Source organism: Maniola jurtina, chromosome 14 (genome assembly GCF_905333055.1).
Source record: "Maniola jurtina chromosome 14, ilManJurt1.1, whole genome shotgun sequence".
Taxonomy (NCBI): Eukaryota; Metazoa; Arthropoda; class Insecta; order Lepidoptera; family Nymphalidae; genus Maniola; species Maniola jurtina.
The window spans coordinates 5,958,074-5,984,057 of NC_060042.1; the positions used below are offsets into that span (position 1 = coordinate 5,958,074).

Below are 25,984 nucleotides of genomic sequence, written 5' to 3' on the forward strand. Positions count from 1 at the left end.
CAAAAATTTCGGGAACGGCGAGATTTGAATACGCCTTTCTCTAGCTTCAAGGTTTATGCAATTTTTGATATCTGTATTAAGAAATGAAAAATACGTACAAGTGTAATTAAAAACTTAAAAAATAAAAAATGGTGGTGTATCAATAGTTTTATGACTGCTAATTTAAATTTACGATGGTATATAAGTGCCAATTTAAATTTAAGAAGGCTTATAATTAGGTATAAAAGTTAGTTCCACATTTTCCAATTTTGTAATCCTTACATAGCGATGACAAGTGAGAGGGGACGAAAATATCAGGACATTTCTTTTTGAATGCAAATAAAATAAAATTCGCACCGGAAAAATTCTCGTGACATTTATAATAAAAACTTTCAAGGGCACAGGGCATTTTAATTAATTCTGGAAGGTCGCTAATGGATATTAAAAAATTACTACTTTCTTGCCATTAGATCCAAATCAAATATTTTGTACTTGTTTTTTATATTGCTCTTTTGTTCCAAGTTGTTTTTTATATTGCTCTTTTACAAAACAAAGACGACCTTTACATTTGTTGTAACTTAAGCTTCGTTTGACGAGGTCAATATTGCTGTATTCAATTAGATTTCTAACAACCCTGGCACGGACCGACTTTTTGAAGTGCGCTGTCAAAAAGGTGCCAAAAGATGGGTAAACCCGTAAACCCCGAATTAATTTTTATGTTCTCGTAGTATGTGTCGCTACGCGTATATTATGTGTCAGACACAAGCGTACGAATTTGTCTTCACTTTTAAAATACAATTGTGGGGTGTAGAGTGTTATAATATCTTTGGTTTCTAATGAATAAAATTGAAATTGTATGTATTAGTTATTAAGAATTTCTAATAATAAAAAGAGTTTTCCAAAAACCCGAATGCTGTTTTGCAATCCATGATGTCTTGGTGTTTAATAAATGAAGAAAAAATATTAAGTAGGTACCTACCAGGTAAAGATTTTATCTGCACAATTTCCAAGCTATTTAATTCCTAAACGGAGCTTATGGCTGTATAACAAGTGTAAATTAAAAAATTATAACACCCCGGACAAGTGAAGGTTACAGTAACTAGAAAAGAGCTGATAACTTTCAAACGGCTTAACCGATTTTCTTGGGTTATACAAGAACACTCTCGATTAAGCCACCTCTCAAACAAAAAAAAACTAAATTAAAATCGGTTCATTAGTTTAGGAGCTACGATGCCACAGACAAACACGACAAACTTATAACACCCCTCTTTTTGGGTTGGGGGTTAAAAATAGTCTATGAAACATCAACTTGACTTTGACCTACCTATACCTTTTCAAGGATAATAATTTTGATGGAAATCTCCATCTATCGATGGGATCCAGCCGTTGGGATGGTGCTATAGTATAAAGACTCCCACATACATATTATATACGAATAGCCATGAAAAACATTGCGCGGTCTTTTTTGTGGCACACTGGGTAGGTACGGAGAAAAACTCGATACATATTCAAGTATTTAAGTTAGAAGTAATAAAACATTTAAGCAACTTTTATCTTTGAATGGCTTTTGAACAATTTTAATTGGAAATAACAGAAGCTTTGATTAAAACTAAACGTTTTTACCGCTGTTATTGTATTTGCTTTCATTTTACGGCGCAAAATGTTTTCAGCCATCTGATCCTATCTATTATTTCTCAACGGGAAAAACGTAGCTATAATAAGTAAGTAATTTATTATTTATTTTTTACTCAAGAGAGGAAATTTTTTTGATGATAATGTTACTAAAATAGAATAAGGGAAAATGGGAGCAAACCGTGGATGAGAAAAGTAATAATCTATAAAATATATATCTTTATCAATGGTGGATTGTATGTTGAAATTAAAAAGATATTAAATGGCCACTTTATGTTATATTCTGCAATGAAGTTAATATAAAATGCGAACGCTAATAGAAACCTACATATTAAAATAAAAATTAATGTCTGTCCGTTCATTAGCTATGCGGTCCCGCATCGTTCACCCGATAATTGAAACTTTGTACAGCAACACAAAATCGAGAAAATTCCAAGAAGATACCAGACCTATGTCCAGCTATGGACTCCCATCGGATCGAATGAGTACGACGACATTTAATTTATAATACTTACTAAAACTGTTGTATTTAAAATATTATAAAATCAGTTTTGAGTGTTCGTATGTATAAAAACCGGCCAAGTGCGAGTCCGACTCGCGCACTGAGGGTTCCGTACTCGGGTATTTTTTCCAACATTTTGCACGATAAATCAAAAACTATTATATATAAAAATAAATAAAAATCTGTTTTAGGTTGTACAGGTAAAGCCCTTTCATATGATACCCCACTTGGTATAGTTATCTTATTTTGAAAATTGAAACACATTTTAATTTTTTTTTAATGATGTAACCACAAATTCGCGGTTTTCAGATTTATTCCTGTACTTGTGCTATAAGACCTGATACCAAACATGAATGCATGTCGGATATCGGCTAGTTATAATTAAAAATCAAATCTTGTCCAAAACCCATATTTAACTGGGTGACTTACTACAAAGGATTCAGTTAGCGAAGCCAATTATAAAATGTATGGCTTCTTGGGCAATCAATCGTCGGCCAGACGTAATGTCCTATAACCCTGTATAGGTACAACTAATGACTCAGCTTCGTTAGATACCTATTGGGAGACCTTACATAGATCATGTAAGGGACGAACGAACGACCAACGAACTGGGATCAAATTACCGGTATTTTTTGTAGTGTTACCAAAGTCCAGTTATGTTAACGTGAAAAGTAACGATGAAAATTACTGTATATAATACATATGTCATTATTATAGTATTTACCAGTAATAAATTAACGCCTATCTCTATCTAACAATACCGTGTAAATACAAGTACAGGGTAGCATCTTTTACCGATAAGTAACGAAGTACGTTTCATCATATTAATGTACTAGTGCTACTATTAATATTACCTACTTAACGTAACATAACGAAAATATGTTTTACCGTAAAAATTTAGTAACGGTAACGAGATCGGTGGAAATTTTAGCTACAATTTTCTTTTCAATGGTTATGTTCTAATTAACTCAATTGGTTTCATTACATTTTTTGCAGAATAGAACGACAAATTTAATAACATATTGTAATTTCTAAATATTAATTTCGTTGTACAGAAAAAGATGCCCGGATTTTCTATCAAACGGTTTTATTACATACTGACTTCTGATTTATTGATTCGACCTTTTGACTAACATCGGACTGTTATGGCAATCACAGAACGAAGTAAGGTGGTTTCGTTGGCGATAATTGCTATCGCTAATGGTTATCTTGGTTCAAAAAACGAAAACTGAAATTAGAGTGAATTAATTTCCTTGCAATGACAATTTAGTTACTTCTATGAATACGGCATATATATGTATAGTGGTTCAACACTTAAGAACTTAAGACCTTCCTTTAAAAACATTTGCTTACAAATTTCATAATTTTCTAACCACAAATAAAAAAATTCCCCCTATTTTATATTATATTGCCGTCCTCATCATTGAGTACTAAACTTAAAAAGAGCCAATAAGCTAATTCGCAGGTACCTACCGTAAACCCTAAGTAATTATCTATATTTTCTTTTCAACGTTACAAAAGGTTACGAGTTACTTAATTACATTTAGGTCAGGTAAATCTCGAAATTTTCTTGTTCAATATTTAATTTACTTAAGTTCATAATTTAAAAAGTAATGGGCCGAAAGTTGGATAGAGGAAGACCCTAATAAAATAAAACCTGCGAAAGTAAAGTCTGAACGGATAACAGTTTTAGCAAAGTGGTTGTAAAATAAAATATCCTAGTTTAATTTCGGAACTCGAAGTGAAAGCCAAGTGAATACGGATTATTCCATTTTAAGTATTCAGTAGCTTCTAAGGAACTTTGCGAAATAATTTACGTTCGAAGTTACAGAAAATAAATGATGACTGTGGAATTGTGTTTTTAACCCCCGACCCAAAAAGAGGGGTGTTATAAGTTTGACGTGTGTATCTGTGTATCTGTCTGTAGCATCGTAGCTCCTATATAGCGTAGTTTTTTTTTGTTTGAAAGGTGACTTGATCGAAAGTGTTCTTAGCTACAATCCAAGAAAATCGATTCAACTGTTTGAAAGTTATCAGCTCTTTTCTAGTTACTGTAACCTTCACTTGTCGGGGGCGTTAATATACACTTGCCCAATTTACTCAAAGAATCTTCATAGTAAACGGTTAGTAATGATTCAATCTTACTACACTCTAACCTGAAATGAAATGCGAGGAATGCGAGTAAATTAGTTTCACATGTCGAGACCATCTGCGCTCTATGATTAGTAGACTCTAATGAAAACCATTCCCTTTTGGCGTTTTACTCGCAATATCGCTCTTTGCCTTGTAAAAAAAAGTTTGTTTCAGTTCGTTTGAAAAGATTCATAAACAAAGTAGCTACCGACTTAAAGGTCTTTTAGATAATAAAAAAAAGTAAATGTTAAAAAGTTAAATGAAAACAGAAAGTGCTCTTTTCAAATCTCCACAATAGCAGTGAGGTTGGAAAACCACAAATCTGTACTTGTTTCTGAGGGCGTTGTTTTTAGGTCAACGCCGCCGGTCGGAGATGGGAAGGCAGATTCTAGAAAATGTCTAATATGATGAATGGTTTGATGTACGGCCTGAAAGGTCACTTTTAGTACTTTGATCCTTTCCAGCGAACTGAAATAATATGACCAATTTGGTCACTTCTGTTTTATTCCTCATCTTTTGTGGATACTTTTTGATATAACCAATTTTTTACATAAAAAATAATCAGAATAAGGTCTTATATTAATCAACAAAAAATGGCAAATATTTTTATTATAACACTAATAATATTTTGCTTTTCAGGGTTCCGTACCTCTAAAGGAAAAACGGAAGTTGGATAACTATACTAAATGAAGTATCATATGATAGGACTTTACTTGCACATTCGAAAACAGATTTTTATTTATTTTTAAGCTTAATAATTTATAAATAAATATATTGTGCAAAATGTCGGAAAAAATACCCAAGTACGGAACCCTCGGTGCGCGAGTCTGACTCGCACTTGGCCGGCTTCTATTAAATACTAGCTTATGCCCGCGACTTTGTCCCCGTGGACTACACAAATTACAAACTCCTGTTTTACCTCTTTAATTACTGAATTTTCGAAAATCCTTTCTTACGTACTTAGCCACCTGTATGCCCAGCCCGATCAGTCCAGTAGTTTGAGCTGTGCGTTGATAGATCAATCATTCAGTTAGTCAGCTTTTCCTTTTATTTAATTAAATATTGTTGTTTATTTAGTAGCCAAAAATAACAAGGCCAGTATGTTAGGTGAAATATAACATGAATTTGAAAAGCTTTGTGGCTGCCGCGCTTTTATTGGTTAAATTCCTAGTTGCATTTTTGCTGTGAAGCTCTTTATATTGGGGATCCGGTTTATAATAATAGGTGACAGCCCGGACGAAGCATGTAAATTAATTTTTTTTGCCCTTAGCAAACCTTTTACAAGTCTTAATTTAAAAAAAGTACAGCTGTCCTGCTAAAAAACGGACTGAAAAGTTAAAAAAAAAACACATTTTAAAATGGCGCCATACAAACAGCCGCCATAACATTTTTTCCTCAAAAAATTTATAGCTAGTGTTACTAAAGATGACATAAGGACTCTAACGTTACCCTGATACATTTAAATCTGTACAGGCATTTAGAAGTTATGGTGGAATGAAGAAACTAACATACATACATAATATACCTACATGCATAATAATCGTACATACATCGTCTTATACATTTCCCTCTAAAGCTTCATAGTAAAACAATTATTATGTTAGATAAATTCATATTTGATTCATAAGTAATTGAATTGGAAAAAATAATTTTTAACAAAAAATGTTTACTTCACGATTGAAAATATCCAGTTATTTATTTTCATAGCTGTTGTATAATGTGAAATGTTATTATATACAGAACAATGACGTCAAAAAAAAACAACGTCGAATTTTTTATTAAAATCAAGTGTATTTAATTTAAAATGGGACAGCTCTCGCAAACACTTTAAAATAACTTCATAAAGCCGAAGCGAACGTACGAGTTAAATTAATATGATGGAGTAAGCAAACAGCCGGTTCGAAAATTGTGATGAGAAATTGTGTACAATTCATCTCGACTGTAAAAAATTATAAAGACTGTACTTTGCACGAGCGATTATTTACGCCGGTAAATATATCGTGTATGATTTTTTATGTATCAGTAAATTGTTCCGCGTGTTTTCAATCTCCTATAATTATTGTTTTAGGTTCTTCATAGGATTCTTAATTTACTATAATCTACCTCTCCAATAGTTATATTTTCTGTACAAGTACTTATTTAGTACCTATAGGATAAGCTATTTTTATGTGTAAACGTTATAATATAAAAACCGGCCAAGTGCGAGTCAGACTCGCGCACTGAGGGTTCCGTACTCGAGTATTTTGTACGATAAATCAAAAACTATCATGCATAAAAATAAATAAAATTCTGTTTTAGAATGTAAAGGTAAAGCCCTTTCATATGATACCCCACTTGGTATAGTTATCTTACTTTGAAAATTGAAACACATTTAATTTTTTTTTTAAATAATGTAACCACAAAACGGTTTTCTGATTTATTCCTTTACTTGTGCTATAAGACCTACCTACCTGCCAAATTTCATGATTCTAAGTCAACAGGAAGTACCCAATAGGTTTTCTTGTCAGACACGACAGACGGACAGACAGACTACAAAGTGATCCTATAAGGGTTCCGTTTTCCTTTTGAGGTACGGATCCCTAAAATACCATTTCCCCCTGAGTTCAAACAAATTATCCATGTTCAGCACGGGTTGTTGATGTGCTTGCACTGTGATGATATTAATTTGACTTGTGCATCGTGCTCGAAATTAATTTCAGAATTTCAGTCTCCAGTTCCCTCGTAACATTTTGATTGACTTGACGAAAGCGACTGCTTCGTGTATAATATTAGAAACTTGATTTATATCTGTCTCGATGTCTTGGTATAGGTACGTAATAGGTATGTTACTACTAAGTATAAAGTTGTGATTGATACATTTTAATATTTTGCAATCATTCGAGCAATCATGCGAATTTTGTCTAGATAAATACCGACGCCTTTGTTTTTATTGATTTCAACAAAAGAAACAAGTCTCCTAAATTTGTATTTTCGAGATGGCACTACATAAGTATACCCCATAACCCTTCCTTTTGGCTTTGCTTCAGTCGGGTAAAAAATACGGATCAAATTGAAAACCTGTTCCTCCTTTTTCGTTGTAGGTTAAAAGCTACATATAACGTGTTTGTTTTTATACAAAAGCAAACAAGTATTCGTGAAAATGTCGCCTATGTGAAAGGGCTCTTAAACACGAATGACTGCAAATAAAAGTCGAGTACAGCAACACTCGACTTACTGCCGCGATGGTTTACCGAGCATTTATTCGGAAAGCCATAAAATTTGCTTGGAGTAAAGCGATCGAATAAATTTTTTTGTTACTCACCATTGGTTTTGCAATGTGGCTAAAATAAAAACATGGATGTATGAACCCTCAAATATTACTTACTACGTGGTGCCCGCGACTTCATCTGCGAGGATTTAGGTTTTTTTTTAAATCCCGTGGGAACTCTGCTTTTCCGGGATAAAAAGTTGCCTATGTCAATTTCCGGAACGCAAGCTACCTCTAAACCTTTCATATAAAGCGGTTAAATGAACGGACCTTTAAGAATTCCGTGGGAGTTCTTTGACTTTTGGGATAAAGGGCCCGTCCGTCGGGATATAAGCTAACTCTGTACCAAAGTACATGAAAGTTAAGCTGTTGGGCCGTTAAATGCTAGCAGACAGACAAACAGACCTATGACAGACTGTCGCAATTATAATAAGTCTTTTTTTTTTCATTTTCGTAGGATTTAGGTTTTTGAATCTCGTGGAAACTTTTACCTTTCTTCAAAACATCAGCAAGTTGAGGGCAAGTCGTGAGTAACCTTGATTCTATCTTCATCTTCCTACATATATCTTCCTATTCCAGGGGTCGGAGTTCGATCTCGGGCACGCACTTCTAATTTTTTTGAGTTATTTTGCGTTTTAAGCAATTCAAATATATCATTTGCAAATAAAATATAACGATGAAGAAAAATATCGTGAGAAAACCTGCATGCCTGAGAGTCCATCATGTTCTCAAAGGTGTGTGAAGTCGGCTAATTCGCACTGGGCCAGCGTGGAAGACTATGGCCTAAACCTGTCTCATTCTGAGAAGAGTGGTGGCCGGTGATGGGTTAATCATAATGATGATGATGCTGAAATTTACTGATTTTTAGGGTGCCGTACCTCAAAAGGAAAAACGGAACCCTTATAGGATCACTTTGTAGTCTGTCTGTTTGTCTGTCTGTTCGTCCGTCCGTCCGTCCGTCCGTCCGTCGTGTCTGTCCAGAAAACCTATTCCCGTTGTCCTAGAATCATAAAATTTGGCAGGTAGCTCTTATAGCACAAGTAAAGGAATAAATCCGAAAACCGTGAATTTTTAGTTAAGTACATCATTAAAAAAATTAAAATGTGTTTAAATTTTCAAAGTAAGATAACTATACTAAGTGGGGTAACATATGAAAGGGCTTTACTTCTTTACTTGTACATTCTAAAACAGTTTTTATTTATTTTTACGCATTATAGTTTTTGATTTATCGTGCAAAATGTCGAAAATATACCCGAGTACGGAACCCTCGGTGCGCGAGTCTGACTCGCACTTGGCCGGTTTTTTTAAAGAAATGGTTTCCTTTGTGTTCATCAATGAGTGAATCATATACCTACTTCGTCACGCGCCACTGCGGAACTCTGAGGTGTTCAGGCATCAAATGTATGGTAATGTGATGGTAATGTATCAACTTCTCTCGGCTCACTACTCAGTGTTACTTTGTTTCATTCTGGCATTCTTCTAAAGTATTTTGTGGATAACAAGGCTGCCCATTTGACGGTATAGGAATATTCAGTTCTCTAGATAATATGATAAGAACTGAATTCTATAGAATTATTTTACTATAGAATATTAATATATAGACGAAATCAGTTAACAACCTTAAATTTTGATATTTACTGTAGAACGTTGACCCAAAACCAAATATTGAATTAGGAATTATTTTAGACCATTTTTGTGACGGGGGCTATCTCAAAAACTAAACCAGTCAGGAATATGATATTTCGTTCATACACTCCAAATATTATCATCTTCTTAATATTTACGGAACCCTAAAACAGCGAGGCCCGACTTGCTTTTTAATATTATCGGCCGGTTTTTTAATATTATCTTGATTTACGTATACCTACGATCTATTTTATTTATGTTATACATAAATAGTGTCTTGTGTAGCTGGGTCCAGTTTAACGAGGCATCCTTGCGAAGTTAGTTTTGCGGAAATTCCGCTCAAATTTGCCGTATAGTAATTGGAGCGGAATTTGGCGCACGGATTTCCGCACGTGAATTTTCCGCTGTCCCTGGTTCTAAAACACCACACTCAACACCATGTTACGTAGTTTTTTCACCTAAATACGATTAAGTAGGTAAGACAATAAAATAATAATGTTAAATATTGTTTGCTCAGTTATATTTCTGCCCGTTGTAGTCCCTGGTTCTAAAACGTTCGACACCATGTTATGTGCCTAATTATAACCATCTACAGTGGATTTCAGATATAACTTCGATGAAGGGCCCACTCTATTTTCGTCATCATATCCGGAAGTCGTTACAGGCGACATGCTTTAAATTCAAGGGACTTAGATTTAACGTCGCTATAGGTAAATGGTCGCTACAACCAAGGTCGTAATAAATAAAATCCACTGTACTTGTACATAGCTACAATCTAATCGATAAAAATACATGTATAATCCTTGTATAATCTTAAACATTGCTGCCAAGTAATATCTAATAAATACTTATCTAATAAATAAATATAGCTTTGAGAATAATTCTGAGAATCTGAGATAATGTTTCAGCAGGTCGAAATAGCAATGTAGGTACTCAAAGAACATTATTGCTTTAATAGCTAATCTCCCATTCTATTGTCGCTCCAACACAAAGCTTTATTCTATTTAACTTAGCTTTGGTTAGTTTTGGGTTGCCCCGCGGCCACATCCCTTGTCTCTACATCTTATTAGTATTACTACACTGCTAAAATGACATTTATCTTTTGAAATTTTGTTCGAAAGTATATAATTTTATCTAAATAACCTGATAAATATGGAAATCTTTGTATCACTCTTCAAGATTCATGCCTTATAAAATGTACCTGGGACAGCAGCTCAAGTGAAAATGCTGCTTCAACCATAAGCCATGTTTTGTATTTCTCACACTCCACGCGAAAAGCACATTGATGCAGTAGAGTGGCGACGAGATACGGCTATGTTTTTATCAACTTAAACTCAAGTGCATTTTGTATCTGAATTTAAAAAAAAACGGCCAATTGCAAGTCAGATTCGCGCACCGAGGGTTCCGTACTCGGGTATTTTTCCGACATTTTGCACGATATATTGCAATTAGATAGTTTTGTACAGATATGTAATAAAATTGGCGTTTCCACAAAACAAAAAGCTAAAAGGACTATTCAATTATGTATTACCTTTGTTGGTCTAATAAATAACACAAAAGGTTCTGAAAAGGAACTTTCAGTGCGGTCTGCCGGAAAATTGGCTTAGTTAATGTTTTGTGTAGAAATAAAATCCTCTCCGAAGAAACAAAAAGTGCGAGTATTCGAAAATATACACTATGGTTTCCCAGAAAATTCTAACTGATATCAAATGACCAAAAAAATGTTAGGTAGGAGCACGCTTGAGTTAATTGCTGGGATACAAAGGGAATAACAAACCTTTATATACAACAATTTTAGCTAAAAATAGACAAAACCGAGTATGTTTAGTTGCAAAAAAGCCGTGATAAGCCCAGTGGTTAAGATTTCAATCTCCTACTCGGGGGGGTCCGCAGTTCGATTCCGGGTACCCATCTGCAATTTTTCGAAGTTATCTAGAAAGAAAGAAAGAAGAAGAAAGAAAAAATGTTTATTTTTTAAAGCTGTGTCATACATTATCTACCAGTTATATTATGTACGTGCGGGTTAGGTTATCCCTAATGGTTAGGTGCCTATACTTATGTGCGTTATAAGGGAAATATCACTGTTATATTATTATGTAATATTAGGTTAACCATTTTGTTTGCATTCGTATGAAATCATAATCAAGAAGAAAGCCTCTTAAGGATGCCTTAATCAAGGGTTTCCGTTAATACGTGCAAAATTTCCAAGTAATCTTGATGGAACTTAACAGGGCTCTCTCCGTCACTCGTTTCATACAATCGTAGTTCCAATTTCATTTGAATATTAAGCAACCAAAGTCCATGAAATTTTGCAGACATATTCTAGAAACTAATATCTGTGTCTGTGGTGTTTTAGATTTTTCTAAAAATATGTAGTTTTAAAATTACAGGGGCTCAAAGATTTGTATGTTTTTTAAGACCGCGTAACTTTGAAACCGAATATTTTAACAGAAATCTGGAAAACCACAGACATAGATATTAGTTTCTAGAATATGTCTGCAAAATTTTGCCGACTGTGGTTGCTTAATATTCAAATGAAATTGGAACTACGTTTGTATGAAGCGAGTAACGGAGAGACCCCTCTTAATGCGTCTTAATACATATAGCTTGATTGTTTTAGGAAAGCCCATTTATGTAAAATGATGCTCACAGTGTACTTACATTATTATTAACATAACCTCATAATATGTCTGAGGATTAAATTACGATATAGTGTTATATTATTTACGTAGGCAATTGAAAATTCAATAAGCTTATATTTTCAAAATAGGTACCTTCTTAAGTATTTATAATTTTTAGGGTTCCGTACCTCAAAAGGAAAAACGGAACCCTTATAGGATCACTTCGTTGTCTGTCTGTCCGTCCGTCCGTCGTGTCTGTCAAGAAACCTAATAGGGTACCACTTCTCGTTCACCTAGAATCATGAAATTTGGCAGGTAGGTAGGTCTTATAGCACAAGTATACATGAATAAATCTGAAAACCGCGTATTTGTGGTTACATCATTAAAAAAATAATTAAAACTTGTTTCAATTTTCAAAGTAAGATAACTATACCAAGTGGGGTATCATATGAAAGGGCTTTGCCTGTACATTCTAAAACAGATTTATTTTTAATTTTATGTAAGTATAATAGTTTTTGATTTATCGTGCAAAATGTAGGAAAACATACCCGAGTACGGAACCCTCAGTGCGCGAGTCTGACTCGCACTTGGCCGGAATTTATTATAAAACAATGGGAAAGTAACTTTTTATATATTGTTGTATGTTTGTTACTTTTTCACGTCGGTACGTACCTACGTAGGTTATTTTAGGTACGTACATCACGGCTCTGCTTTTCGCTACTTCTGTAAAATCTAAGTATTTACTTGCTTACAGATTTTAGATCTGAATAGGCAAATGTTTCGATTGAAAATAACAAAACGTTTTTGCAGCGATTGCTTCGAGATTTGTGTTTTTCTACTGCAAAAGTATTTTGTTTACGTTAATTCAATTTTCTTTTAATCTGTAATCAAGAGATTCACAGCTGTATCTAAGAAATGAAGCTTTTAATTAAAAATATTCCACATTAATTTGCTTTCTCTTTAAACCCTTCCTGGAGAACCTGATATTATCCTTAAAGTAAGCGAAATCAAGGAAGCCATTTTTAATTAAAGACGATAAACAAGTTCTTTAGATTTCACCTTACGAAGAAAATGTATAATCTGTTCATGATGCTTTAGACTAGTTGTATATAATACCTACCTATTTATATACCTAGAAGCCTTTAATTTTCCAAAGTTTACTATCACGAGTAATCTGCACTAATATTATAAATGCAAATGACCTTTTATGGCCCATTTGCTTAATCGATTTTGTACAAATTTGGTATAAAGATAACTTGCATCCCAAAGACGGAAATAGACAACTTTTTATCTCGAAAAATCAAAAAGTTTCCCCGAGATTTTAAAAAACCAAAATCCACGGCCTAATCTAAAATCAAGTTATGGGCATGTCTAGTACCTACTATAAAACAATGGGAAAGTAACTTTTTACATATTGTTGTATGTTTGTTACTTTCTCACGTCTAAACTCGATTTCGACAAACTTCACTGAAGAGGAAGCTACTGGGGACGATTAGGTACATGATACTTTTATCGCAGAAAATCAAAGTTTCCATGGGATTATTTAAAAACCTAATTATACATGCAGACGAAGTCACGATCATCAGCTAGTACAAAAGGGAAACAGACAACATATTGCTCAAAGTTTTAGGTTAAGCAACTTAGATTTTGTGTGGTAGTTTCTTGGCAGACCCGGACTAAGATAGGATTTCAAAAAGTCTACCCAAGCGAAGCCAGGGTGAGACAGCTAGTACTGAAAACTGTTGCTTATCTATCCAATACAATTGGGGTAAGTCCGCTTTGTCCGTAATAGTTAAATATAACTACCTACGTTTTATATTATCAGGTAAAATGCAATGAAGTAGATGTTCTACGAACCTATTGATTCTAATGGGGAATATCTTAGACAAAAATGTTATTAACATATTAGCTATCTGCTATCTATACTAATAAATAAAATTGAAGTGTCTGTCTGTTTCAACGGGCTAATCTTCGGAATGGCTGAACCTATTTTGATGGGACTTTCACAGACAAGTAGCGGATTAGCCAAGGAGTAACATAGGCTCCTTTTTTAACCGACTTTGGAGTTGTTTTTCTGCCTATGTACACTGATGACTCCGAGATTTCTGAACCGATTTGCGTATTTTTTTTAATCGTTAAGGGAACTTTGCGACATTGCACCATAAAAAATTTGGATTCCAACTCCTCAATCCTGATGCTGCAGGGGATCTCACCAATCCACGCATGCGAAGCTGCGGGCATCGTCTAGTTAATAGTAAATTTAAAGCAGTAAACTAAATGACCATCCCACAATAAAATTTCTTTGCACATGAGCGTACCGTTTAGTAGAGAGAGTTCAGGGGAGCGCTAAAAAGTTGTATTGGCAAGGAAGGGTCTCCATAACAACCCTTTAAAATATATTTTCAGATAATTTGTGAGCGAGGTCAGACAAAAGGGAATATGCTCAATAACAAGCAAGGATATCGCCGCGTCACCTCGTGCTCAAAATGCGCGGGGAATAGTCCATATTTCATATTCAGCCGCCCCTTGAATACACAATGAGTGAAGTACCATGAATACTAACTAGGAAACAGTTTATTTCGTTAATCGTGCAAACAAGAACTTTCAGTTTGTACCGTCTTATCTTTCCAATGGGAACTCGGTCTTAGACTTCGGAATATTGCTCCGTAGTTAAGGGTAAAATATTTTCTCATGCTTATAAAGAAAAACACTTTTAGGTTATATTATATTTTGAACATGTAAGTACCCAGTAACAAAGGTTTTCTGCACTCGTTCTATAACTTCTTTAGGTTTTATTTAGTACTATGATCACTATATATTTTTCTTGACAACAGTGGCATATAATATTATATGCCATTATTACATACGATGTACCTACTCCCGGTATGTAAAGAAAAAAAAGTCCCTTTAAAGACAAAACTTGCCTGCAAAATAACAAGAAGAGGTTTTTGGAACAGGATGAAAGCTGATAAAACCGAAAGTTTGTTTCAACTAAAGCTGTAGCTAAAGTAACTTGTTAATTAAATGAACTCTTTATAAACGAAATACAACTTCCAAAGAAAAAGTTGTTCTCTGGTTTTGTTTATTATTTTACAGATAAATGTGAGTAAGATAAAAGAAACCCTTTCTTTAAAATAAACAAATAAGTCAGTACGTAATTATCTTTTGAATTTATTTTTGATGGCAATATTTTTTTTTTGACTTAATTGTTCGTTTAAAAATTAAAATGTAGCGCTTAGAAAAAATGTAACGTAAAAAATGAAATCTAATGTAATTGGATTGAATTGATAATAAATAATATATCGTAATATGCCAGTACCAAAATAACAGTTCATCACTGTTTCTAGTGAGAGCAATACAAGAGAAACAAGTCAACCGTTATTTTTAGGGTCACGTAGGTCTGTACCCGAAGGATACCAACGGGACCCCATTACTAAGTATGACTGTATCTCCTAAAACGTTATAAGTATGTATAGAGTAGAAATTTTTACAGAAACTATATTTCTATATCCGCTATAACAAAAGATAAAATATTTCAAATTGAAATGAAACAAGTGCAAATTAAAAATTTATAACACCCTCGACAAGTGAAGTTAGAAAAGAGCTGATAACTTTCAAACGGCTGAACCGATTTTCTTAGATTATAGCTAAGAATACTCTCGATCTTACCTTTCAAACAAAAAAAACTAAATTAAAATCGGTTCATTAGTTTAGGAGCTACAATGCCACAGACAGATACACAGATACACAGTTACACAGATACACAGTTACACAGATGCACAGATACACACGTCAAACTTATAACACCCCTCTTTTTGGGTCGGGGGTTAAAAACGACGAAAATTTAAAAATATATAAATAACAAGTGTTATTTCTTTTACGATGGTTCGGATCTCTTCGTGTCTCAGTCCAACTCACACTTGACCGATTTTTTTATTGATGCTAGACAACTTGAAGTTGTCCAATTTTATTATTAAGTTACAACGTAGTATAACGTATTTTATGTATGTGGATTCCATTTTATATAAGGAGCGAAGATCAAATCCAAGGGTCTACGCGCCCATCTCCACTGACTACCGGGTTTGGAGTAGATTAAACGCCGTTTATTGTTTCGGGACACTTGAAAGCTTCTGCAAGCTTTTAGAGCATTCATTCCGAAATGAACCGAAATTATCTCTAAGAACCCGTTGCCATTTTGAGCACAGTCAATTTAGCACAGCGACAATGACAAACATACAGCTTTCGGTTATTAAGTGAGCGAGCTCGTTTGTGTCTGCACATTTATAACGTGCGTGGTAGTAAAATGTTCGACAAACTTAACGTCAGAGCACACTAGGAAATTTCAGTCGCAACTTTCTGTCTTATCGCTTTTTAACCCCCCACGCAAAAAGAGGGGTGTTATAAGTTTTACGTGTGTATCTGTGTATCTGTCTGTGGCATCGTAGCTCCTAAACTAATTTAAACGATTTTAATTTAGTTTTTTTTTGTTTGAAAGGTGGCTTGATCGTGAGTGTCCTTAGCTATAATCCAAGAAAATCAGCCGTTTGAAAGTTATCAGCTCTTTTCTAGTTACTGTAACCTTCACTTGACGAGGGTGTCATAAATTTTTAATTTACACTTGTTGCCTTAACCTTTTAGCTGAAATTTCTCTTAATATAGGTACAGCTTTAAAATTCAAGTCGTCCAGTGGTCGCAAAACAAGTAGTGAAACATAAAGTTGTAACATTGCAATGTGTGCACGTCATGGACTATATAGGAACCTATTTGTAAATTATTTTTATCTTCAACGACCATGATTTTTTGTTTCGAAGAGAGGTCATTCGGCGTGTGGCCATATCTACACTATTAGAGAGACATGTTAAGGAGACAATAAGTTGTGAAAGAAAAAGTCCTTGGTATGATCTTACCCTTACCGTTATAACTTAATACGTGGTAGGTACTAAAATATTCGGGTAACTAAAGGCACCCTCTCGTCACTGTTATTGCTGGAGTTTCACCAATGAGGCTTGATTGATGGGACATGTTTCTTCAGTGCTTCAGCGACATAAAAATTGCTTTATTCTTCGCCCAACTGCTCGATTATAGCTATTAATCTTGTAAGATTCCTTTTTATTGCTGGTATTTCCTACGGTTCACTGAATTACAGGCAATCGACAATCGGGACCTTTCACTGTGGGACAATAGAACATACCTACTTAAACGATTTGTGCAAAATAATTTCAATATCAGGAAAAAGGGTATATTATGTGTGCAGGTAGGAAGGTTTAAGTAGGTATGTGTGGTATGTAGGTATGTATGTGTGAGTATCCTGCTTTATTTTTTTTAATAACAAAGTATACAGGGTTTTTGATTCCAAGATAAACATGGCGGATTAATTATCAAAATTGAAAAATTTCACTCTTTTACGGTGCCAAAATATTTCTGAACAGTTTTATGGAGTAGATACTTGCCACTGCAGAACTGGTTCTACATACTTCTGTTCGATTTCTTTTGTAATATTGAAATATAGTTACGTATACCTACTTATTATACTATACATACCTACGAGATGAAGCGTCAATCAATTATCACTTTCCGACTTTCCCTCTTCCCACCGAAACTCTTGGAATAATTTAATACAAAGAGAGCAAGTTTATGTTCCGGAAAAGTTAATCTCACAGACGATTACTGCAACGCGAATAAGGTGGCCCGTTTTAGCCAGATTGAGGATTTTTGAGAGCCAATTGTGTTTTTCTCTTGTATTTTTTCCTTATTATTCTACCTTTGAACACAGCCTGCTGAAGATTCCTTTTGAGATTTTTAAAAGGAACAAGCCGCACTACTGCTCTTATTTTCTAAAGGTTTTTATACTTTGCTGTAATTTTCTACTATTTTTTTACCAACGATGGTCTAGAGAAGGAATATAAATTATGCGTTTGAGTAGGTTTGAAGACTTGAAGTAATAGCATTATTCTAAGAAAACGTTTACCATTATGATATGATAACTAGAAAGGGTCACGGCCTTCAGTAAATTATGTGTGTGTATGGCCTTAAATTATGTGTATCTGTCTGTCTGTTTTTCCACGGCTCATTCGTTTATTTATTTAACCGATGTTGACGAAATTTGGCACAAATGTAGTTTGTATCTCGGGCACGCATAATATAGGTTTACTCGTTATCTCGGCTATGAGTTCCCAAGGGATTCTTGAAAACCGAAGTCCACGCGGATCAAGTCTCGGGCATTATCTAGTGAAGAATAAGACACACACGCATGGTAGCCATCTATGTAACAACGTCTATAGCACGTATAGGCTTTATGTAGTATAAAATATAAATAAGTTTTGGATAATATTATTTCCTCACATGCCGCTAAAAACTGCCGCACAAAAGATTTTCCTGTGCGACAAAATAATGTATGGAAATGTTATGGTAATGTATCGTAGTCTTTCATGTCACTACTGAGTGCTTCTTTGTTTTCTATTCGGCTTCTTGTTACTTGTTTAGTGCTTTTTGTGAGGAACATTGATATCCATTTGGTGCATTAGGGAGATTTTTTTTTCTTTGGCTCGGTAATATTTTGGTAACGTCTTTTTCGCGATGCTCAAAGTAGCTGTGTCGTTGTGAGTATTATTTTACTCTGATAGTTTGTGCTGGAAATAGTCACTGTATTCTTCTCCTCCCTTACCTTATTCCACACTACATCACAAACTATGCTGTCGTGGCAAATCGCTAGCATCGTAAACTTTAGGCTTTAGCCCACTGGCGCAAGTGGAGGTCGCGGGATCGAGTCCCGGAAGGGCCAATTTAGGAATTTATAATTTCTAAATTGTCTCTGGTCTGGTTTGATTGGAGGCTTCGGCCGTGGCTAGTTACCGTCCTACCGGCAAAGAGGTGCCACGAAACGAGTTATCGTTCTAAGTAGAGTAGTCGAGTAGAGTCGAGAGTAACTTAACAAATATAGGAAAAACGCATTCGGTTGAGCACCCAAACTTTATCATTTTACTTAGTTACTTTCTAATCAATCTAGCAAACAAGTCATACAGTTACTCAATCCAAATATTCCCCTTTTGTTTCAGTCGGTACTTGGATATTATCTAGTTGATCATAATATCAGAATATTTATAACGTACGTGATAGTAAAATATTTCAGCAACTCGAGAAATTCTCTCGTCATTGTTATGGCTAGAGTTACCACATCAGGCCTGATTGATGAGTCCTTTTTCTTCGACGACATAAAATTTAGTGTAATCCTCACCCATCCCTTGATTATAGCGGTTAATCTTCCACGAGGCCTTAAGTCCTCTTTTTATCGCCCTTGTTTTATTTGTACCCCCCAAATGGTAGGCATCCGTGACTACTTAACGAAATTAAAGCGAGATAGACGCAGCTTACTTTATTGGGAGGTGAATAAATAAACTGGGTAACTTTCTCTCGTGAACTGTTTAACTTTCTAGATGTACTTACCCGTAAGTGAACTTAATTTTTGCAATCTTGTCGTAAAAGTTAAAACTTTAAACTACTTAGTTTGAATCAGCAGATTAACCTTGTGCTTGGTATTGAAGTAAATTAGTAGTACCTACAGAAGAGCTAAGAATTTCAAACAAAAATAAGCTGTCGACATATTTATTCTAACAGTGTGAAAAGTGACATTTAAAAGTAGGGTGAGCGATATTTATATATTATATTCCGTAGTGTGAAATCAACTTTATTCAGGTCGTCGATGCCTGTGCTTGTACTGGGTATGGTATATAATGTTAGTCCGAAACAAGTGTAAATTAAAAATTTATAGCACCCCCGACAAGTGAAGGTTACAGTAACTAGAAAAGAGCTGATAACTTTCAAACGGCTGAACCAATTTTCTTGGATTATAGCTAAGATCACTCTCGATCAAGCCACCTTTCAAACAAAAAAACTAAATTAAAATCGGTTCATTAGTTTAGGAGCTACGACGCCACAGACAGATACACAGATACACACGTCAAACTTATAACACCCCTTTTTTTGAGTCGGGGGTTAAAAATCCTTTATTCGTTACGTAGAAAAAGCTCGAAGCTAGAGACAGCAGACTACGAATGACGAAATAATAGATGGAGCGTGCCACAAAACAATATGCAGTCCCCACGCACGCACGAGTGTGCTCAATCTCATATTTATCATCACGGAACGCTTTTGTTGTGTCTAGTACTTTAAAAACTGAGTAAGCGTAAAGAATATTACATTATATGACCTTATACTGTTTTATATTTAAATTACATTCGAACTTTATACAGTTAACAAGAAAAGAATCGAAATCCCGTTCTCTTAGTAAAGTTGTATGCGGTAGAAAAAAAACTCCTACCATTATGTGATTAATAAAAAGGGTATTTGATCCTCAGCGATGAGGCATACAACGTAGATAGAGAGAGAATATTTAGGGAAGAGGTAACATAAATTAAGTGTGCAGTGCGCACCTATATAAGTAGTAGGTAGGTATATCTAGGTAATCTTAGGAGAGATTTACATGACTCATCAAAGGTCTGTGTAGTGCATATTTATACAGTTAAGTAAGAAGGCAACGGTGGAAATGGATTAGGACGACGTGGACTCAAACAAAGTATGTTTCTGTGTGGTTAAAAAGAAGAGCTTAAAAAGAAGCTTAGGTTGATTCTGAGGTAGACATGACTGATTTTATTAAGTTAGTTAAGTTCCTAGGCTCTAAGGCAAATTAAGCTATACAGTCGCTTCAGTATTTGAGTATTAGTCAAGTAATCTATATCGCGCAGACTATAACGAAAAAAATCCACAGTGACCTTATCCAATTTAACAAATTTAATAATTTCTCTACCAATTGTTTGACAATCAAAGCGACATCGGATATTTTCAGGAAGCTGGTAAGAAGAACTTTTTCTGTTCCTTGTCGCATCGCGTAAATTATAATGGTATTTATTGGCAAATGAAACTTTGCCAAGGTTTGGTTTACCCGGCCCACTTATTGCGGTGCAATCAAATGGAAAACTTTTGTATGAAGTTTGTTTGAATACTCCTTTTGTGATACAGCCTCCGTACATTTATAGTTTTGTAACTCGCGTATAATAAACGGCAAAAGTTCTGTGTTTGTATAGAAAATGTATGAACAGTACGTGAGTCTCATATTTTATTTAGGTACGAAAGTAAGTTTAAGACAGTGATAGCTATGATAAAACAAAATTAAATCAAGCAAATGTAGCGTATCTCAGAATGTGATTCATAAAAAACTTATAAAAACTTTTGTTAAATGTAAACACACTTAACTTATTAGTTACAAATTTCGACGTAAAATCAACCCAAAAAATGATGATTGTATCTAATAGAATCCGAACATGTATGAGGAACTTAAAACAGAATCGTTTTACTTATAGCTTTTCCATTACAGCTAAGCTTAAGAAAAATTTGAATGAAAAAGTTGATTAAAAAAGATCCTATTGGCGCAGAGTTTTTCTCATCACTCTGATGGAAAGACACTCATTGATGTGCAATTGAAATTAATTTAAAAACTATAGGTATCTTTCATAAGATGGGGCGTGCTTGCCTAGAAGATGCCTATGGTTTCTTATAACTATGTAAAAGTTGTTTCAGTAACCTATTTAATTAGTAAGTTACTTGGGCAACCGTTTTAGTTAAAACATCTTCAAGTTTACCCTTTTATATTGTACCTTTTCCTCCGAAATACTTCCAGCTATTTCGTAGAAACAGTATTCTTTGGAAAAGGAAAGTATGCTACAGTACTTTCGTCTGGGCGTATTGCTTCTAAATTGTATGTTATTTAAGTAAAAGAATGTACCCATTGAGTTACAATAAAAAACTTCTGTGCTCTGGATTTATTGAAATAGTTCTATTTAACCCCCGACCCAAAAAGAGGGGTGTTATAAGTTTGACGTGTGTATCTGTGTATCTGTGTTTCTGTCTGTGGCATCGTAGCTCGTAAACTAATGAACCGATATTAATTTAGTTTTTTTTGTTTGAAAGGTGGCTTGATCGAAAGTGTTCTTAGCTATAATCCAAGAAAATCGGTTCAGCCAATTGAAAGTTATCAGGTCTTTTCTAGTTCTTACTGTAACCTTTACTTGTCGGGGGTGTTATAAATTTTTAATTTACACTTGTTTATTACTATTTGTTTTAAGCTTCTTGGTGCTTCACTTTATTTTCTTGGGGTATCGTTGTCGCCCACTGAAAAACTTCCACAGCTGGACATAGGTTGTAGGGAGTTCTAAATGCCACGGTCTCGCACTGCCTGAATCCAACAGCTCACTAATCTCATTTGATGATATCTTTCTACCTTGTCGGCGGCCTTTCAACGCTCCACTTGCCGGTGCGAAGTCGCCATGTCAACACTTTGGGAACCCATGGTCTAACGATTCTTTGAACTATGTTCCCCGCCCATTGACATTTCAGATTTGCAACCCGTTGAACTTGGTTGGTTACTCTGGCCGCATCTATAGAAAATCTACTCCAAATATAGGAGCACCTAAGTTAGGTCTCCGACCAGGGTATCATTGGTACTCTCCTAAATTTAATTTTAAATTTAAGTACATTTTATAATTATTATCTCTATTACGTCAATTTATTTATCAAATTCAACAATTGGCAATCAAAATTGTAGATACCTACAGTGGTCCCCATTTTGGGTAAGTCTAAGGCTTTGACTTATAACTAGTGGTAGGATTTAATATTATGACGAAAGACTTTTTGTACAAAAAATTTACCAAACGCGATGTGATCAATTGGAAATAAACAACTCCTACGTAGAACTTTGTTTGCAAATCCCTTTTATGTTACATGCCTCTGTACATTTGTGGTATAACTCGCGTATAACAACGTAAAACTTTGTATGTTTTTATGGAGAATGAACAATGTATAAATGAACAATAAGCGAGTATTGTTGGGGTCCATTTTATTGCAGAAAAATATAGAGCAACTCTTGAGAAAGGCGAACTTTTTGGAAAATTCTTTGCCAAGAAACATTAAACCTTCATACATTGCGGTTCGATGAACAGCCAAGACGTATTTTAGACTTCTCAAACTTTCCTTGTTTAGAGATACATATAAAACAAAACTTTTTAATTTAATTCAAAACACATCAGGCCATATTAGTCATGTACTATCTATATGTACAAGTCTGTTTTCAAAGAAATAGGTGTTCATTTGATAGAAATAAAGATAACATCGCAAAAAACATAAATGTGTCTATAATGACAAAATTGCGTGGAAGTAACCGGCTGAGCTTTATTGTCCACAAGCAATGGCGTACACAGAGTTTGAAGGCAGGGTAAGTATTTAGGTAGAAACCAATTTACTGACAGGTCATAATGAATAAAAAAAAGTTGAAAAAACTATAACCCGACTACGGAAAAAATGAGACAACTTGAACCCGACTTGGTACAAGTAAAATAAACTGAAAAGAAAGAAACAAGATAGGTGCTTAGTGCTATCATCGTCTTCATCGTCTTGAGTAAGATTCAATATAAATGCCGTGGTCGTGCGTTGTCGACAGCGTATTTCTTATCCTTGATTGACGGCATTCCCAATGATTTTATTTATCTACCAAATTAGAATATTTTCTTTTTGCTGTCGACAACGCACGACCACGGCATTTATATTGAATCTTACTCAAGATGATGAAGACGATGATAGCACTAAGCACCTATCTTGTTTCTTTCTTTTCAGTTTATTTTACTTGTACCAAGTCGGGTTCAAGTTGTCTCATTTTTTCCGTAGTCGGGTTATAGTTTTTTCAACTTTTTTTTTAACCTTTTCCGTTTTAATAATTCTATAATGCGACGACTAACCGAGGTCTCGTGAATGGCCAATAGGTGGCGCTGTATGAGAAATAATAATTATAATAAAAAGTGGTTTCTGTCGCTTGGTATATTTTAATAATAACTATATTTATATTTATGAACTCAGAATTTTCTCCTCTTTCGTTGGACATCTCACTCGACACAATAGCAATTAAATTTTTTTTAAGACCCTCACTTTTTTTGATGTAACATCCGTCTGGCCAATTTTTTTCGTATAAAATATAACTTATGTCACCCGGGCCTTTACAACGAATCGATTGACACCTCATTTATCAAAATCGGCCCTGTAGTTTAGGCGCTACGGTGGAACACACAGAATCTGGATACAAACATACATACATATTACATACATACATACATACATAGACTGCTAAAATCATAACCCTTCCTTTCGGCTTTGCCGTAGTCGGGTAAAAATAAGCATTTAGTGACTACAATTACTCTGGTAAGCAGTGCGAATTTTGATAACTTCCTCTGAAGTCGGTCAAAAATACTACGTAGTATCAAAGAGTTATAAACAGTGTCCCGCTCGATTTACGGTTTGCGCTGTCCTTATCAATAGCAGAGTGAACTAGAGTAAGGGAACTCTCTGTTTGATCCTCAAGTTGATTTCAAACTACGGAATATATTATAATATATAAATATCGCTCACCCTACTTTTAAATGTCACTGTTCACACTTAGATGTAATATTATATTACATCTAAGTACATTAAGTTACATCATATATTTTCGTAGTTTGAAGGCAACTTTAAGCCTTATTCGCATGAGAGCTTTTTTAACGTCCGTTAAAAAGCGTTCAAATAGAACAAATGCATTCCCAAGTATCTGTTCACACGTCAACGCTTTTTTGACGCGCACTTTGTATTTTCAGCGCCACTCCGGGTTTTAACACAACGCTTTTTTAATGCTCGTGCGAATTAGGGCTTAATCGACGATAATATGTCAAATATTAGGCTACTACTTCAAGGCTACCTGCATCAAATGTATTAGACGCCTGCCAGTGACGTCGTAGCCTCGACGTTTGGTTAGAAGTTACCTCTGTCGTGAACTGTTTCAATAGTAGGTAAATGATTAAATCTATTCGCTTGTCTGAAATGTCTGAGGTGTACAAGTAGGTTCAATAATTCCCTACCGTGATTCCTTATAAAACCGTATCAAATTTCACGTATAATTTAAAATACATAAATCACACCCTACCTGCTTCGTAAGTAATGCTCAATCATTCCCCAGCTATTATGAAATCTACTCCGTGGGGATTAAATATTACAAGTGAGGAAAATGCCCTTCCACTCCCGGCGTCGTGATAACGTATGAAATAGACATTGATCGATGACGGCCTTTACAAATCTTTGGCCTACACGTGTTATTAGTCAATATCGCAAATTAATAAAATTGATTCATAGCCACTTGCTTCCTGATAATAAAATGCTCCCTTCTCTTAGATATCTGTTCACATCGCAGTATGTTTGAATTTTTAACCCCCGACCCAAAAAGAGGGGTGTTGTAAGTTTGACGTGTGTATCTCTGTATCTGTCTGTGGCATCGTAGCTCCTAAACTAAAGAACCGATTTTGATTTTTTTGAAAGGTGGCTTGATCGAGAGTGTTCTTAGCTATAATCCAAGAAAATCGGTTTAGCCGTTTGAAAGTTATCAGGTTTTTTCTAGTTACTGTAACCTTCACTCGTCGGGGGTGATATAAATTTTTTATTGACACTTTTTGTGCAATGGACTTAAGGCTCTAGTGTTCAAGTTAACACAGAATAAAAAGTAAAGATGTCACGACGCTTTTTCGTAACTTATACGTAGATTTATGCAGAAATTAACGTAATTCTCCGCTTCAGTGAATTCTATAAACCTAGCTTATTTTTGAAACAGTTAAGTTGTACCAATAGATATATTACAAAATTACTTGTTTTTGGCTCCATGGCATAGTTAATTTATGTAACCAAAAAGTGATTTTATACAACAACAACAAACAACACAAAAAACAAAAACAATATCGTTAAATAATTTTTAAATAAGTATATACCTATATCAAAATATAAAAATATATCAAAATATATATAAAAACTATCATAAAAATTATAAACAATATCGATTCTTTACAGCTGAAATATTATACATCTGCGTATAATACGTCCCTAGTTCTCAGTCGGTTTAATTCAGTTAAGTAGTCGCAATTGCCTGCGATTTGGCGGGGGTAAATAAAACAAGGACGATAAAAAAACATCTTAGGGCATCAAGGAAGATTAACGGCCATAATCAAGCCATTGGGCGAGGATTACAGCAATTTTTATGTTGCTCAAGAAACACGTCTCATCAATCAGGCCTGATGTTGAAACTCTGGCAATAACAATGACGAGAAAACTTCCCCAAGTTTCTGGAATATTTTAGAACACGCGTGGAATAAATGCCGAAAGATGCCAAGATAATGCGTGCGCTGAGAT

The 25,984-nt window shown here is 34.7% G+C and overlaps 1 protein-coding gene and 1 long non-coding RNA gene across 3 annotated transcripts in view; one reads left to right on the plus strand and one right to left on the minus strand.

Moving 5' to 3' along the window:
• The window catches only part of LOC123872179 (voltage-dependent calcium channel gamma-4 subunit), a 77,112-nt gene that overhangs the window by 17,941 nt on the left and 33,187 nt on the right, over window positions 1–25,984 (plus strand). The gene's annotated exons all lie outside the window — the stretch shown is intronic.
• LOC123872185 lies at window positions 1,245–24,574 on the minus strand. Its single transcript, XR_006797423.1, has 3 exons — window positions 24,496–24,574; window positions 7,163–7,164; window positions 1,245–1,273 (listed from the first exon to the last, which is right to left on the minus strand). It is a non-coding gene; the product is annotated as an uncharacterized LOC123872185 (long non-coding RNA).